The sequence below is a fragment of the Melanotaenia boesemani genome, chromosome 9, assembly GCF_017639745.1.
Source record: "Melanotaenia boesemani isolate fMelBoe1 chromosome 9, fMelBoe1.pri, whole genome shotgun sequence".
In the NCBI taxonomy this organism is placed as follows: domain Eukaryota; kingdom Metazoa; phylum Chordata; class Actinopteri; order Atheriniformes; family Melanotaeniidae; genus Melanotaenia; species Melanotaenia boesemani.
The window spans coordinates 16,243,622-16,259,583 of record NC_055690.1 but is presented as its reverse complement, the minus strand read 5'-3'; the positions used below and the strand labels follow the sequence as shown (position 1 = coordinate 16,259,583).

Genomic DNA, 15,962 nt, shown 5'->3' with positions numbered 1-15,962 from the left:
CAAATCTTAAGTGTTAATGATGCACATTCTTTTTAACAACACCATTTCTTTTAACACGCAATTAACACACGTAAAGTTTAGGGAACTGATGCAGAAAACGTTGTGGTTCTGAAGCAGAAACAGACACACAATGGGTCTTTTATAAAGACTCTTCAGCTTTAAAGCTCTGCAAGATGGTTCCCCGGACACGACTCAGGTAAATTTTTTTATCTAGTGTCGATTTGAGCTGAGTTACCACCACAGTACGTTGTGTCTCATACACCACCAGCTGCACAAGCGAACAGCTGATACAGAGAGCACTTCTCCTTCTCTAAAAACAGGCTGTGATGGATATCTTCCAGCAGAGATGTCCTAATAATTCTACAAGCATGCATGCACGTGTGTGGGTCTGTGTGTGCATAAAGTCATTCGACCTCAGTTAAGTAAATATAACAAGTAACTACAGTGCTTTATTCTGTAACTGCATTGCCTACAGGTGTATTAAAAACATGATAAATATCTTCTTATGGTACATTTAGTAACAGATAAAAATATACAATATATAAAATATATGTATATTACTTAAAGGATACAACTGCAAACAATGATATTTAGGACAACTATATACTGCAACACTGTAAAGACTATAGTTTGGAAAAGAAAAACTTAGGGACAATAGTATAAAAAACAGCTGTGTTTTAAGAAAAGACAGATTCATTTTTTTCTTAAATGCCGCAGTTTTTTCTGTGTTTTTTGTTTCCATCCCTTTTCTGAAATGTTATGTTGTCTGAAATTTGTTTTCTTGTTGTGGTTTTGTTTTTCACCTATGGCCAACAGTATGAAATATTACCTTCTCTTGTAATGCACCCGTACCTAAGCAAGCCTTCAAAAGGCTTTACACACACGTAAGAACTGTGTTTCTACCATTCCAGTCTCTTACAGGCTATATTTGGCTAGAGGTGCATTGTGCACAAAACAAAGCTTGCACTTGATCCACTTCACAAAAGGCTCTGTTCCCAGAATAATAAAGATATATATACTTTTTGGATATTGCTAGTGCTCCACTGAAGAATAGAAGGACCCTTAAAAAGATTTTGACAAAAATTGTCTTCGATAAATTGTTTTCTTTTTTCCTGGAAGCATCTCCTGTTTTCAACAATGTCTCTGTCAACTGTCTGAGAAATGATGCAACAAATGAGTGTAAATCATTCTGGTAGTCTGGTGTTCAGGACAATTTAACTCAGGTGTCAGGTTGCTTCTGCCTTATCTTATCACTGGGTAACAAAGATTCAAACATCAGGTCTACCAGGATAATACAATAAGAAACGACAGATGCAAAACATTGAAGTACACATTCTGGAGGATTTGCTTGGCACCACTAGGTCAACGATACCCTATAAAAAGTGTAAATTACACCACAATCAAAAGCTGAAATTAAATGTTTGTTACATCATGCTGGTAAACTGACTAAATTACAAAACTCAAAGACAAATGTCAGACTACATAATACAAAAAAAATATTTTGTTTTGAAGTGTTATATTGAAAGAAACAATTTTTCCACAATGGTAAGTGGTAAATGGTAAATGGTCTATACTTATATAGCGCTTTTATTCAAATGTGCATAACATTCACCCATTCACACACTGCAATGATCAAAGGAAAAAGAAGAGAGATTCATTGCTAAACACAACTGAATTAATTATGAATTATTTTAATTTTTCTCAGAAATTATAAATATTGAAAAACAAGAAAGAAAAAAACATGGCACTTTTTTTAAATGATTATTTTTGATAATCAAAGTTTGCTTGGTGATATCATATTATGTTGCAATTTGATTTCTGCATAGTGATTGAAATGCTATTTATTTACTGTTAGTATGAAGTGTGTGTGTGTGTGTGTGTGTGTGTGTGTGTGTGTGTGTGTGTGTGTGTGTGTGTGTGTGTGTGTGTGTGTGTGTGTGTTTCTGTACACAATCAGCAAACTAAAAAAATAAATCATGCATAATACATACTACCGTATATACAGTCAATGTAGCATGAAATTTAGAAACACTATTAATATTTAATTTTGTGGGGATAAATGTTTCAATCCCACCATTTGTTGGATCTCGTTTGTTGGACTGACTGGTGGACTGACTGGTTTTGTTTGATCACTGACAACCAAACTATATCTATATAATGCAAATTATGTAAATAATGCTAATTAATTCTACTTGTAACCTAATGAAATATTAAGGGTAAAAATTGGTTTCTGTTGCTAAAACAGCCTGTGGATACACTGGGAGCAACAGCGTAACATCCAGAGTAAACAAACCAAACCCATATGTATGAGTAAAATGAATCATAATGTTGAAATTAACCTATTGTGGGAAATTATGAAAAAACAACATCTCTCAGCACAGCAAGATGGGCATTGTGAAACCAACATCAAGGACTGAAAACTAAAAACTTAAGATGAGGTGAAAATGAAGGACAGATTTCCTGAGCCACAGTTCAAGCTCTGCATCAGCAAGAAATCCTCCCTGGTTAAGTGTCCCTCTGATCATGTGAGTACAACAATGTGCTGATAAAGATGTTATACTGCTTACTTAAATAAAAAATGCAGTCACATAAAGAGACCACACTGCGCAAGCTCAGCATTAAGTTATAGGTTAAGGTTATAAGACCTATTACAACTCCTCTCTAGCAGTTCAAATATAAGGATAATAATTATTTACCTACAAAGAAAATAAGGAATATAATCTAAACCTATCACTATCAGAAAACACAAATTCTTAAATATTTGCACTGATTTCATCTGTTGTATGGAAATACAGATTTGAGTATTTGAGCTAATTTAATATTTGTCTGCAGTTTTACAGAAATATAAGTAGCTGTATCTTTAGATAAACACGCTAAGTTGTTAAAAAAAAAAAAAAAACTTCTATCAGTCAGTCATTTCTTATTTTGTTTGTATTAAATTCATTTGAAACATCAGGTCCACTGAATCGAATGATTTAATGGATTTGAAACAAAATGAGGACATTATGCAGTACAGGGTTTGTCTGGTTTTTAAATTTTTTAATCTAATTTAATATTTAATATCTATTAGATGATTTACTTAATAAAATGAAAGTGAAATCCTGTTCAGACATGCATATTTCAGAAGATTTAGTAAGGCTGGGCAGACCATTTTATTTACAAGCAAAAAAAAAAAAGGAAAATACAGACATGTTTTGTATTAAGAGTTAAAATAGAACAACAAAAAAATGTATGTTTAAAAATGCAGTCACAGAGTAACAGTCGCAGACATCTTGTTTTTGCACTGATGTACCAGATTATGTGATTTTATTATAGCTAGATGCTAAACATAAAAACAGAAAGTGAAGGTTGAAGCTCTCAGCCATCCACTTCACCAGAATAGTTAATGCCTCTGTTGTCTTCCAGCCTTTAATGGGTAGCAGACAAAGACATCTACAGTCCTGGTCTGCAGTCTGATGAAAAGCCCACCATACGATTTTCTGACGAAAAAAAATCAATAAGGACAGAATGATCTCTCATCACAGTGGCATATTTGGTTGGAGTAGTTCACAAAGGCATTATCTCTGTGCTAATGATTCACTCAAGATAGAAGAGTGCATTAAATGCACTACATTTTTTCCAATGCTTCTTACTTCAGAGGAGAGTCTTAATAGAACTGGTGAGAATAGAGGTAGTAAGCGCTGTACTATAATATATTGTTCTTATGCATTATTTAATCGGACTGTGGGGAAGATTGTGTTTGTGCACATTTCAAATTCTGTCTAAGAGCATGCAGCTCTCTTAATTGGCTTGCTTGGGGGAACTAAAGGGAAATGCTGTTCTAGTAAAAGATATTGATCAATATGACCAGATGCAGCTACTGAAAGCATGGCCTAAATCAAAGTCACCAACAAGTAAATAGGAGAAGACCAAAAGCTGCCATTTCACACATGTAGAAGTTTGTTATTATACTCAACCATTGTTTCTCATTTTCATAATATCATATAACTCTCAGCAACAGGCTAAGACTGCCAAAGATGCAGGGTGACAGCACAACAGCTTTTCTTGAGCATGACAAATGCATCAATCATTTCCACACCCAGGTTATCCGAGGTAATGGGCGATCAGGCTGGGACTATGCAGTGGATCTCATGGGTACAAAAAAGATGCTCCTCTGCAGTTTGATTGCCATGTGCTCTGCAGCAGCTTCCAGGCAAGTCAAGTCTCAAGCTTCTCCAGGCTAAATATGGTTGTGCATGTCTGGTTTTTACAGTGTGGATTATAACTGCCAGTTGAATAAAAATAGCTAGATGAGACTGTCAGAAGTGTTAGATTTCTATCACCATCTCCACGTAGTTTTGACTTACACCTCTTTAAAGATGTCACCATGTTGTGTCTCCTTTTACTGCTATAGTTTTGTGGCACCTGAGTGGACAATTAGCACCACCAACTGTTTACTTTGAGACACCTGACTTCTATCATATTACTGCCTGCATTTTGATGAGCATCTACTTTAAGGTCATGGTTTTAGTTGCACAGTCAAACACCTCTAAGCACATTTTGGTTATAAGCCAAATGATAGGGCAAAATAACAAGGATAAAGTAAATTTTTATTATTATTATTATTTATAGCAAAAGGGTGGCAGTTATTTGTTACTAATCTAAAAAAATGTCCAAAGTTCCACCAGCTAACCCAATTTGCAAAGCAAGGAAAAAGAAGAAAACTGAAGAATTTTTTTTTTTTCATTAACAATTATTCAGCATCACCAATTAATGTCCATTTTGTTTTCTTTTAATAAGTATGTGTATGGCTGAATTGTTGATATGCTGATAAATGGTCATTATATGTCATTTTATCATAAAAAGACTAATAAAATGTTAATCTCAACAAACTGTATGACAATTAGTTGCCAACTAAAATTTCAATGACTGGGCAAAACAAAGCATAATTTCTATCCTACACAGCCCTCCTCACAGAATTAGCTCTCCAACTACCTTATGAATATACATCAGTCTGTACCCATTAGTCAGATAGTTATCCTCTCTAAAAAAAAAATGGCATCTACATTTTTGATGTGCACCGTAAAGCACTGCACTAAAAAGACCATACTGAAAGTGCAAAATCCAATTATGTTGGTGGTTTTTGTCATTTTCTTAAAAGTTAAGATAATTCCTGATAGAAATACTTAATTCACATGCATAACTTATTACATAAACAAAGATCTGTGTCTGCTTCTGGCAACTAAACACGGTTACTACTTGCTGGCATGAGAGAATAATCGCAAGATATCTGTTTGATAAGAATTCCTTAACATGTCTTTTCATTTCTCTTGTAAATTATCCCTATTTTTTGTCTTTTTATATGTGACTGTCATCACAAAACATCCAGCAGGCAAATTTTGAACTTTTTCATCTATTCATCTGTCATTGTCAGAAATAAACAGCATCAACTTAGCCATTAAAATGTATACTCCAGGCTCACATTCATGAGCTGTGACAATGAAAGACGGTTTTCCTTATTCAGACATACTGATTGACTGAAAGCATCAAAAGAGGAAAGGAAACATACAGCAATCATTATATCCAAAGGTTACTGAGTCAGAATACATATATAAGGGAGACATACAAAAACATGCCCTAGTATAAAAGGTAATGTGTCCATATAATTTAATTTATGCAGGTTATAACTGATGATTTGGGGTGTGTTGGATGACGTTCTTCTGATGCTCTGCCTTTACTGCTATTTGTTTCATCCTAATTTATTCAAATTTGTTAGACTATCTGTAGCGACATTAGCAACAGAGCAAGAGAACTGTAGAAAATAATGGGATTCACAGATCCATTTTCACTGCTCGGGCCCTTTACTGTCACAGGGCAGAGCAATCTATCCCAGCATGCAATTGGGTGAGAGGCAAAGTACCCTGTGCACAGGTCAGAAGTCTTCGCTAATAAAATCAATCTCACCTTCACACAGGCAGAATAATTTCTAATCCAGCTAAAGTGCATGTCCTCTATCTGTGCATGAGCTTATTTTGCAGTGGCTACCGCAAACATGTACACACACATCCAGTCGTATCTTCTCAATGGGGCACACAAACACAAAAAAAGTCATATGTTCTGTCCACAACACATTACTAAATAATTCACTGTTTACAGATAAGGAAAAAAAGGCAATCTATACGAACCGTATTACACATCTCACGGAAAAAATAAATAGCTCTATTTATGACGTTAACAATTTCACTGCTGTAACCATTTAGTGTAATATTTATTGCTCTTATGTTTCCCACTTACTGAAATTCATGATGCAGCAGAGTTGAAAAGTAGAAAGTGTTTTATGCCTCTCGAGGTCTGTGTGTTATTTACCTGTGTTTCCTCCAGTGTTCAGTGCTTTGAGTGCACTGCTCCTTCTTTTTGTCACTTCATTCCTCACTAGTCCTAAAAAGCAAATTCAAAGAGTAGCACTATTTTAATTGCTTCAGTCCTTTGGAGGCTACTTCTTTGATCTTTTTTGGTAATTATGCCATTTCTTGAACTTTTTTTCCTGCATCTTGAGCACTAAATAACTTTACTTGCCTTGAGAGACACATCTATCTCACTCTGTTGCTGTTAACAACTTAATTGGCACTTATTCTCTCTATTTCTTATACTGGTACTTATGTGAATGTAAGGTCCAATGTTTAAAGAATTTACAAGTTTTTTAGCTAGTGACACTATTTAATCAAAGTCTGTCACGGGCCATATTACTTTATCCTCAAATACCTTGTTTTTCTCAAATAAAAATATGACTGCCAAAACAGTCTAAGTCTTACAACCGCTGGTCCTGCTTAAGCCATTTCCAATACATAAGCAGACAATTTGGTCTTTGACATTTTCCCATAGTTGATTTTCACACATGTACATCACGTCAGGAGATTTTCTGTTGAGCCGCCTTCTCACTACTGAAAATATTGTGGAAGGTTTGTGGAGCAGTGTTTGTCTTGAGCACACCCGAGATAGGATGTGAAATCGCTGTTTTGTTTACAACATTTTAAGAGTGGGTCATATGGCATTAAGATATTTATCTGACTGTAACCAACAGTGAAGAAAAAGTAGAAAGAAACATGCATAACAGCAGAAAAAAGAACAAAGGAATAACTTTTAACAGCATGCATAGTCGTTAACTCGCAGTAAATGCTCCGGAGGATTAGCTACTGTGTTTGTAGGCTGTTTCCTGAGATTTTTCTTTAAGGCTAGGTGGAAGCATCCCTGAAGATCTCTGAAGCAAATGCTGCAGACATCTGATTGAGAGATTGGCAGATATTTTAATATCAGTGTATTATTGTTTTCAATTTTTAAAAAAAGCAATCCTAAAAGCCATGGATAAAGTCATTCCAAAAATTTTTTTTTTTTTTTTAAAAATCACATCGTTTGCCAACAATGCATTACTGACACATATATAACAACAAATACAGTCTGCTCTACCAAAACAGCAGAGCTCCTCAGTAAGTTGAGAAACTAACTACTGCACAAACTCAATAAAACTTATATGGTCTGCTGTAAGTATAAATGATGCCATTTAAAATTTTGAACACACCTACCAATTCAAACTGAATGGGTATTAAGTCAAAAGTATAATAGGAATTTCCATCACTTATGTTTACAATGAAGAATTCAATAACTATTATAAATTTTACCAAAACTTATGAGGCTGCTAAAAGTCCTTTTCATCCTTTACCTTCACAGTGTGAATATGTAAGATTGGTGCATGTGTTTAGAGTTTACATGGTACTGAGAATAATTAATGCATCAAGCAAGTCAAAATTCTAGCCAGGATATCTTGGCAGTGGTCATTATTCAGCCAGTTGGCTAGTCATCAAGATAGTTATAAGCTCATGCTACTAATGCTTTCAGAATGACACACAGCTTAATTGCGCAACTGAAATTGGGTAGCAATGTAGAAACATCTCTGATATGCCAAGGTACTTATAATGGCTCATTATAGGGGGAATCGGAGAGAAACAGAATGAAAACTCTCTCCCTACAGCATTTGGTCCACCTGCAGATGCAGAAAATGCCAAAGCAATATCTGATGCTATATGAAAGGGATGTGAGATATGCTTCCACACATTGCTTAAGCACTGCTACAGTATATCATATCTTCATCTTGGTCAGTCTGATGAGGCTACTTGACTAAGACATTCAGAAAATCTGAACACTGACAGATGTGTTAATGCATAATCTGTTTAACAAATGACATTGAGAGCTTTACCAATGGTTGCCATTTCCTTTTACTAACCACAAACTGGTGCATTCAGTGCCTTAACCTAACCAAAACAGTGAATGAAAAGGGAGTAAAAAACAGTTGTTTTATGTTGGACCCTAACTGGCATCCTCCTGAACATTAAATGTATTGGTGCCATCCATTGCACCCCTTTCCTACTCATGTAGAATCAGTGGCTTTTTAAATGAATACATTAGCTCCATTTTACAAAACGAAGAGGTGATAACCACCCCTAGAAGGCAGCGTAGGACTACTACCTTATATGTATGGGGAAAATGTGCAGTGATAACACCTGTACAATGATATCACAGAAACATGGTTGGGTGCCTAGAACAGATAGGCTTCAGGGCTGTGAAGAACCAACTGAGATTTGGCTAATCGGCCTTATGATGCTCCAGCACTGACTAATTTTATTATCATTTTATTTTAAGTTCGTTGTGTGAAAATATGATAAACTTTGACAACAATAAGGAAAATTCTGAACAGTGATTTCTGTATACTATCCAAACCATCCAGTGTGTATCAAGACAACAGCATTCTTTGAAGAAAATACCCCCTGAAAATGTGAAGCTGCTATGACTCACTGCAAATGGTTATTTTGATATATTGTATATACAACAAAAAGTAGTCAATATATTGCCTTATGTTGCCTTTTATGCTCCAGAATAGAGATCAATAGCTTGTGTTTCTGTTTTTCTTCCATTCCTGCACTGGCAGATAACCTTCTTCTGGTCCAGATTTCATAATGCAAACGCATGACATCTGCTGCTTTGCAGCTGCTGTAACACAATACAACAGAATGACAGAGCAGAGAGACCCCATTAATCTCACCTCATGGCCTGTATACAGCAACTTAGAAAAATGAATCTCGGCATGCATGCCTTTGTCACTATTTTTATGCATTACCTGCTGAGAAATGAATTTGTTTTGCAGTTGTTTCCTGCCTGCATTAGCATTGCTGGATATCGAAGTGTTGGCAATAGTGCACAATAATGATAATGACCATCCTGTCTGATTTCATTAGGCAAACACATGACAGCAAGTGCTCTGAGCTTCTGCTGTAACATCCTGCAACATACTGACAAGCAAAAGAGGTGATTATCACCATTTACTGCATCACACAGCCTGATAAAAAGAAACATACATTTATAGGAATCCCACTGAATACACTGCTAATTCAAATTATAAATCCAATAATGCCCAAGGGTATCAACCCTCCTATGAGGAAAACTCATTAAACTTTATTTTTAGGGAGTCATTTCAACTCCTTGTATAAAACTTGTATGATGCTTTGTAATTTTTAAGATGATTCCCTCAACCAATCAAAAAATGAGATAAAACATTTTACTTAAAACACTAACAATGAGAAAGATTATTAAAATAACTATTGGTCCTTTATTTAATCATACTATAAAAGCTTTATGTGACAAATACAATGTGATATTTTATTGCTCTCAGTCATCTGTCAGATTGTGGAACACTGCCAAGACCTTGCAACAACTGTCATGTTTCATTTTACTGTAAAGTTCAGCAGAGAGCCATAGAGATGTGGAGTACTATGCCATGCATCACTTATGATAAAGAAGGCGTATACAGTAGATGCCGGTGGTATTATTTTTTAACAGCATTGCAGGCGGCAGTAACACTCACTGTCTACCCTGACTGGCCAATACCTACATCTTCCCCAAGGGCAGGTCTTGGAAGGTATTGTGTGGATAAAGCAGAGTGAGATAATCGATGTTTAGTTTAGAGACAGATATTGACATCCAATTACACTTCAATATTACAAATTTACAGTCTCTATAACTCCACACAGGCATCCCCTGAACCCTCATTTCTCTCAGTGTGTACTTTTCATCCTCTGATCAGATCTTTCCGGAGATCTGACATTGACCTCTTCAGCCTTGCATTCCAAAACCAGGATACTACAAACTTCTCACCGATGCTGAGTTGAAACAAGCAAAACCATAAGAGGGACTGAGAATTCCAGCTGCAAACATTAACCATCAAGGTCCACCAGAATCTCTCAAGGTGAGATCATTATCATGATCTGTATCCCTTTAAGCTCTTAGCTGATTGTTCGAATCCAATGTGATTTGCCTCCAACTCACATATATACTGTGCACACATAAAAAGCTGGGGCCTATAATCATCTGGCTGTATGTCTTTGACTAGTTAACATTAACAAGTTTTCCTCATCACCAAAGCTCCGTGGCTCCACACTGTCCACTCTCCGCACAATCAGTGCGATTTGCCCTGATAGGAGGATTTCAGCAGCTGCTGCTAATTTATCAGAAGTCTTGGTCTCTGCGTCATGGTTATGCAGACACGCCCGGACCATTTCCACATGCGCCTCTGTCTGTGGGAATTTAACTCGTGTCGCTGTTTAATCGTCTTTATTGCATACTTGGGAGCCACAGCACATTGTATGACGAGGCTGTTAGGGCCCATCAGGGCCAGACTGTTAAACGGGACTAATACCAACAATAAGTGCTCCACCACGTGAGTACAGAAAACAAAGACAGTAAATAAATAAATAAAAACTATAATCCAGACAGATCGATAAATAATGATATTACAAATATGTTCATTATATGATCTTATTCTCGTTTATCTCAGAGCTCATGATTGAGACGTGAATTTCATCCACACGGAGCTGCCAAACTCCATTTCACATTCCTCACCAAGTAAAAGAGACTTACCAAAAGTGTAACTAATAGAGCAGACGCCAAAGGGTCGATTCCACTGCACATAATTTCGCTGGTCACACACTTGTCCCACTTGATATATTCGCCCCAGAATGCAGATGTTGAGAGTTTGTTTATTCCAAATTGACGGGAAAGAACCTTTTTTAAGCACCGTTGTGCAGCAAAATCCAGAGGACGTGATGAGCGGTAATCTGCCGCTGAAGTGTCATAAACAAGAGGCGGTGGGGTATCTTCAGTTACCTGCGTCGGGATAAAAACCCCACCTTAAATCCCACAACAATCCGAGTGAGGCTTAAAGCCAGAAAACGTAAAGCTGAAATTCCCAAAATCCCAAAGCTCGGGAGAGTCCGAGGGATGCGTCCGAGTCTTCTTCAAATGGGTTTCAAGCGTGTGTACGTGGTCCTATCAAGTCTCCCGCGTGCGGGTTTATAACGCATGAATACGGTGAGTTCAATTTCCCACAAATCTCACGCCTCTTGTGAATTGCAGTGATGGTGTCGGGATGGAGAGCTGCAGTCCGAGGCTCCTTCTATAAGCGGTAGTTTGCGCTCCTGGAAAAGGGGGGAAAAATGCCTCTGGCGGTTGAAGCTTGGCGTCAGATTCAGTCTTTAAGGAAAGTCTCCATCAACAGCGGGTTTCTTATTCTAGTTACAGCTCCATAACGCAGTTATTACGCCTCTTCAACTAACGTTTGCTTGCCATCACTATATTTGTTGATTTAACTTCCACTGTCTGAGGCGCAATGAAGGAATCCCACCCATACACGGACACCGTGTTTTTCCCCCAGTTTATTCTAATACTATACGTACCCATGCGAGCAATTAGTTTTTCATACACGAGTTGGTTTGTCCGACCCTACAAAATAACAACGCGGTCGATTTCTCCGGGTGGGATGTGGCAGGTAAATCTTGCTGTATCCCAAAGAAAAAGAAGCAACCTTTAAAAATGCACCTCTGTTCCTCATGCAGGCGTCCACCGGCGTAATAGGAGTACGGTATTCAAAGAGTATACGCTGTCACGCCATGATGTCTGGAGCATAGCAGAGCCAAGTGGCCAGTGGACTAATTTTTGGTTATCACGGGAAACGACTGACACCTTTCATAGGCAGTGCAGCATTGCAGCAATGTGATGTCATTTGGGCTGCATTTACAGCTAATGCACGGCAAAGTGAATGATTTTCTTCTTCTTTTTGTATTTTTGTATTTTTATACTTTTTCATTTTATTTTATTTTATTTTATTTTATTTCATTTTATTTCATTTTATTTCATTTTATTTCATTTTATTTCATTTTATTTTATTTTATTTTATTGGCCCGCTTTGGGGAGAGGATCAGAGTTTAACATGCATGTGGAGTGATACAGAAAGAGGAGGTGCCATGAGGGTGTTTGTGATACTGGATGGGGTGGTAGCTCATGGTCCAGCACAATATGATACTGCAACAGTGGACAGGAAGGGAGGGACTAAGGGAGGAGATGGAGGGGGTGCTGCACTTCAAAAATTACATTCATCACTTTACAGGCAGAAGATGTGTTCTCTGCTTTCTGTTCAGGCTCTAGCTATTTTTCTTATCCATATTGAAGGTGCACAATTATAAGGAGAAATACATTGACCACCCACGTCTCAAACAGATCATCACACTTCACTTTCCTTTGGGCTAAGCCTTCCTCTTCCCCAACAGACATAGCATATCCAGCCAAATAATAAATAAATGAATAAAAAATTGAAAAAAATACCCCCAGAGGAAAAAACAATGACTAATCCTCTCAGAGTTATGAAAGAAAGCCAGGGATCACCCATTCTTCATGATAATACCAACAACCACAACATGTTTTGAATGTCCTCTTTTGTGTCTATTTATCCCCAACAGTGTTGCCGGCTTGCCAAGAGGCCCGGTGACATATGTGACAAGAAAAGGAATTCTGGTGGACTTGACAAATCCCTTTAAAATCGGATTGATTTGGCTGCAGAAGCATCACACATACAGTACTAGCTTGCAAATCCTGTATATAAAATGGTAAGCTACAGAGATAGTAGGTATGAAGAAATTCAGGGGAGGAAGTGGAAAAAATACTTAATTGTCGAAGAAAATTTAAACATGCAATTAAAAGAATCACACATAACAGGTCCTAAATGGAAGACTATTATAAAAATGGTAAATGTTAAAAGATTAAAGCTTAATCAATGAAAGAGTTAATTCTAACACAAAACTACAGGTGGACTTAAAATGAATAAAAAAAAAATCTCTTTATCACTGTTTTGTCATTGCTGTCAGAGCTGTAAGTTTCATACTATCTTTGGTTTACTACAGCAACATGATGGGGTCAAACCTATTTGACATGCTGTTGTTGTACAGGAGGAAATGCTTGTTGTAATTAAAAGGCACTTCAAAATAGGTAAGGTAGTCCATTTTTTATTTTGTGCACTTACAAAATCAGGTCCTCCTTTTTAATCACAACCTACCAACTCAGGTGTGACACAACAAATATTCAGAGCATAGTTATTGAAATGGGTTAAAACTACATCAGTTTTGAGTCAAATGCACCCTCAAACTAATTGTATGCCTTTAGAACACATTTTTCAAGCTGAATGTGCCATAAAATGTAAGTTTCATTATGAGATTACTCTGAATGAGCATGTGTGTTCATGAGGTGGGTGAGCGCAAAAGATACATGCAGTGAATACTGATGGAAATTGAAAAAGAGCCATGAAGAAGCCAATTTACTATTTATATCAGGCTGCCTTCCACAGGGCTAAGCTCCCTCTCACAGTAATGCACTCTAAAAGTGATTGATTAGTCTGTTATTGAGATATTGTCCATCTTAACAGTCCTCACTCCCTGAAGTGATGAAATTACCACACAGTACTTTTTGAAAGCATAATAGCAGATTAGGTCAGTGTGATCCATCTGCTTTAATAAGGAAACTTGCAATCCTCTAAAATGCAAAACATAAACGGGAGGGGTGGAGGGATGGTCTGCACTCAGATCCAGCACCATCCAACCACTAATATCATCTCAGAGGTTGTGCTTAATGACCTAGAACATATTACATGCTGACGTTTAGCTCAGACTCAGGTGAATGTATCCGCTTGAAAATGTCCTCTTCTTTTAAACAACACAAATTCCCATATTTTCACTTGAACTAATTATCCAGATCAATTTTCATTAAGAGAAACATATTTCCAATTTCTTTTCTTAGCCCAAAGGCCCTTTAATATGATTTGTCATCATTTCAGCTGTGAGTAAATTGTCTCACCTGTGCATTGCTTGAAATGGGATTAAATCAGTGCAGTGACAGGGACAATAAAAAGCAACCCATGTGAAGAGCATGGTCACTGGCGTACATGCAGTATTGTAAGGGTTTAGAGCACTGTAATTTTGTATGTATCTGTATGTTGGGGTGCCTGCTGCCATGGTGTTGCAACATGAACCAGTTTGGATGCAAATGTGGACTACATTGCTACTCTAATGCAGGTGTGTCACCAAAAAGCTCTTGTTCAAACGCCTGTTCAAGTGTTTTTTTTAGGTTAAAGAAGTCTTAAATAGCATAAATGTGTGGCCCTTATCTTTGTAACTTTTAGCTTTAGCTCACTGATCAGGAAGCAGTTTCTGACTGAGTGTACTCTAACTACTATCTACTATAAGTACTTTGCACTACCCCACTTTTAATAATCTGAAATATTACTTTAACCATAATCAAGTAGTTTGTGGTTTGTAAAACACTGGTGTAGATGGAAAAAAAAACAATTAACAATGAAACTATAGCAAAATTATTAGTACTTTGGTGTTGTAATTTTGGTATATTTATAGATTTTAAGAAAGCTTTTGATACTATAAATCATTCAATACTCATTAAGAAACTGCAGCTGTTTTGCATCAGGGGAGTGGCACTAAACTGGGTCAGTACTTATCAAAGACAAAACAAAAAATGTAAAAAATGGTGAATATTGTACACGTCTGAGTTTATGGAGATTACTTGTGGGGTCCCCCAGGGGTCAGTATTGGGTCCTAAATTATTTAACATAGCGTATCTCACAGAAGTGAGTACACCCTTCACATTTTGCATATATTTCATTATATCTTTTCATGGGACAACACAATAGAAATTAAACTTTGACATATAGAATATCAAGATTTTTTTTTTTTTTTATTATATAAGTATATTATGAAATACTACACATATGAAGCTGTTAATGCCGTTGTCGCCGGCTTCTTCCCACTCACACTGGACAAAGTTTTTTTTTGTTGTTTTTTTTTTTTGTTTGTTTTTTTTACAATTTCTTTCTTTTGTATTTTCCTTTTCTCTTCCTGTTTTTATTTGTCCTTTGTTCAAATAAGACTTTCAATCAACCAATAATTATATAAGGAACCAAATAAACAATTTTTACTGTGACAAAATAGCTGCTATTTTAAGAATCACAACCAGTCCAAAGATTTAGCCATGAAATAACAAGGTACTGTCAACCTCACCCTCCATCTCTAGAGGGAAGAGAATCACTAAATCTATGGCAGCTTGCAGAGTAGAGGATCTGCAGACTTCAGATGAAGAAAACCTCGGATTTAGGCAGTTGTTGAAGGCCTTGGAGCTTCAGCATGAGCTTACATCACAAACTTTACTTCACAGAAACAGCTATGCCTGCATTCTGCAGGCACACTAAAGTCCCAATAAAGAACTTAGTAAAAATATTTTCTTGAGTAACCATCAGAAATGATTTGTGAATTTAAGGGAAATTTAAAAAGGCCAGACTTATATTGTTTTACAGGACACACAGAGAAGGGCTGCTCCAACATTGAAAAGATTCAGCTTTTTATGTCAGACAGTTCTTTGATTTTGAAAGTAGTTAATTAAAAGGCTGATCAGAGTGATTGGGCCAAATATATTAATGAAAGAGTAGATATGTGTGGTTTTAGGAGGATTCTGAGCTCTAGAAATCATATTAACCTCCCCACCTCCACCACCATACATTCAGCCCTCCAAATGTTTGTGACTATTTCATGTTTTTTTCTGTAAAT

General features: G+C 36.6%; 1 protein-coding gene across 4 annotated transcripts in view; it reads right to left on the bottom strand.

The window, feature by feature from the left end:
- lrfn1 (leucine rich repeat and fibronectin type III domain containing 1) overlaps positions 1 to 12,014 on the bottom strand; it is a 144,956-nt gene extending 132,942 nt beyond the window's left edge. For all 4 annotated transcript variants that reach the window (XM_041995841.1, XM_041995845.1, XM_041995843.1 and 1 more), the window contains exon 1: positions 10,945 to 12,014. The gene's annotated coding sequence lies outside the window, so the exon portion shown is untranslated. The remainder of the gene's footprint in view (positions 1 to 10,944) is intronic.
- Positions 12,015 to 15,962: the final 3,948 nt, after the last annotated feature.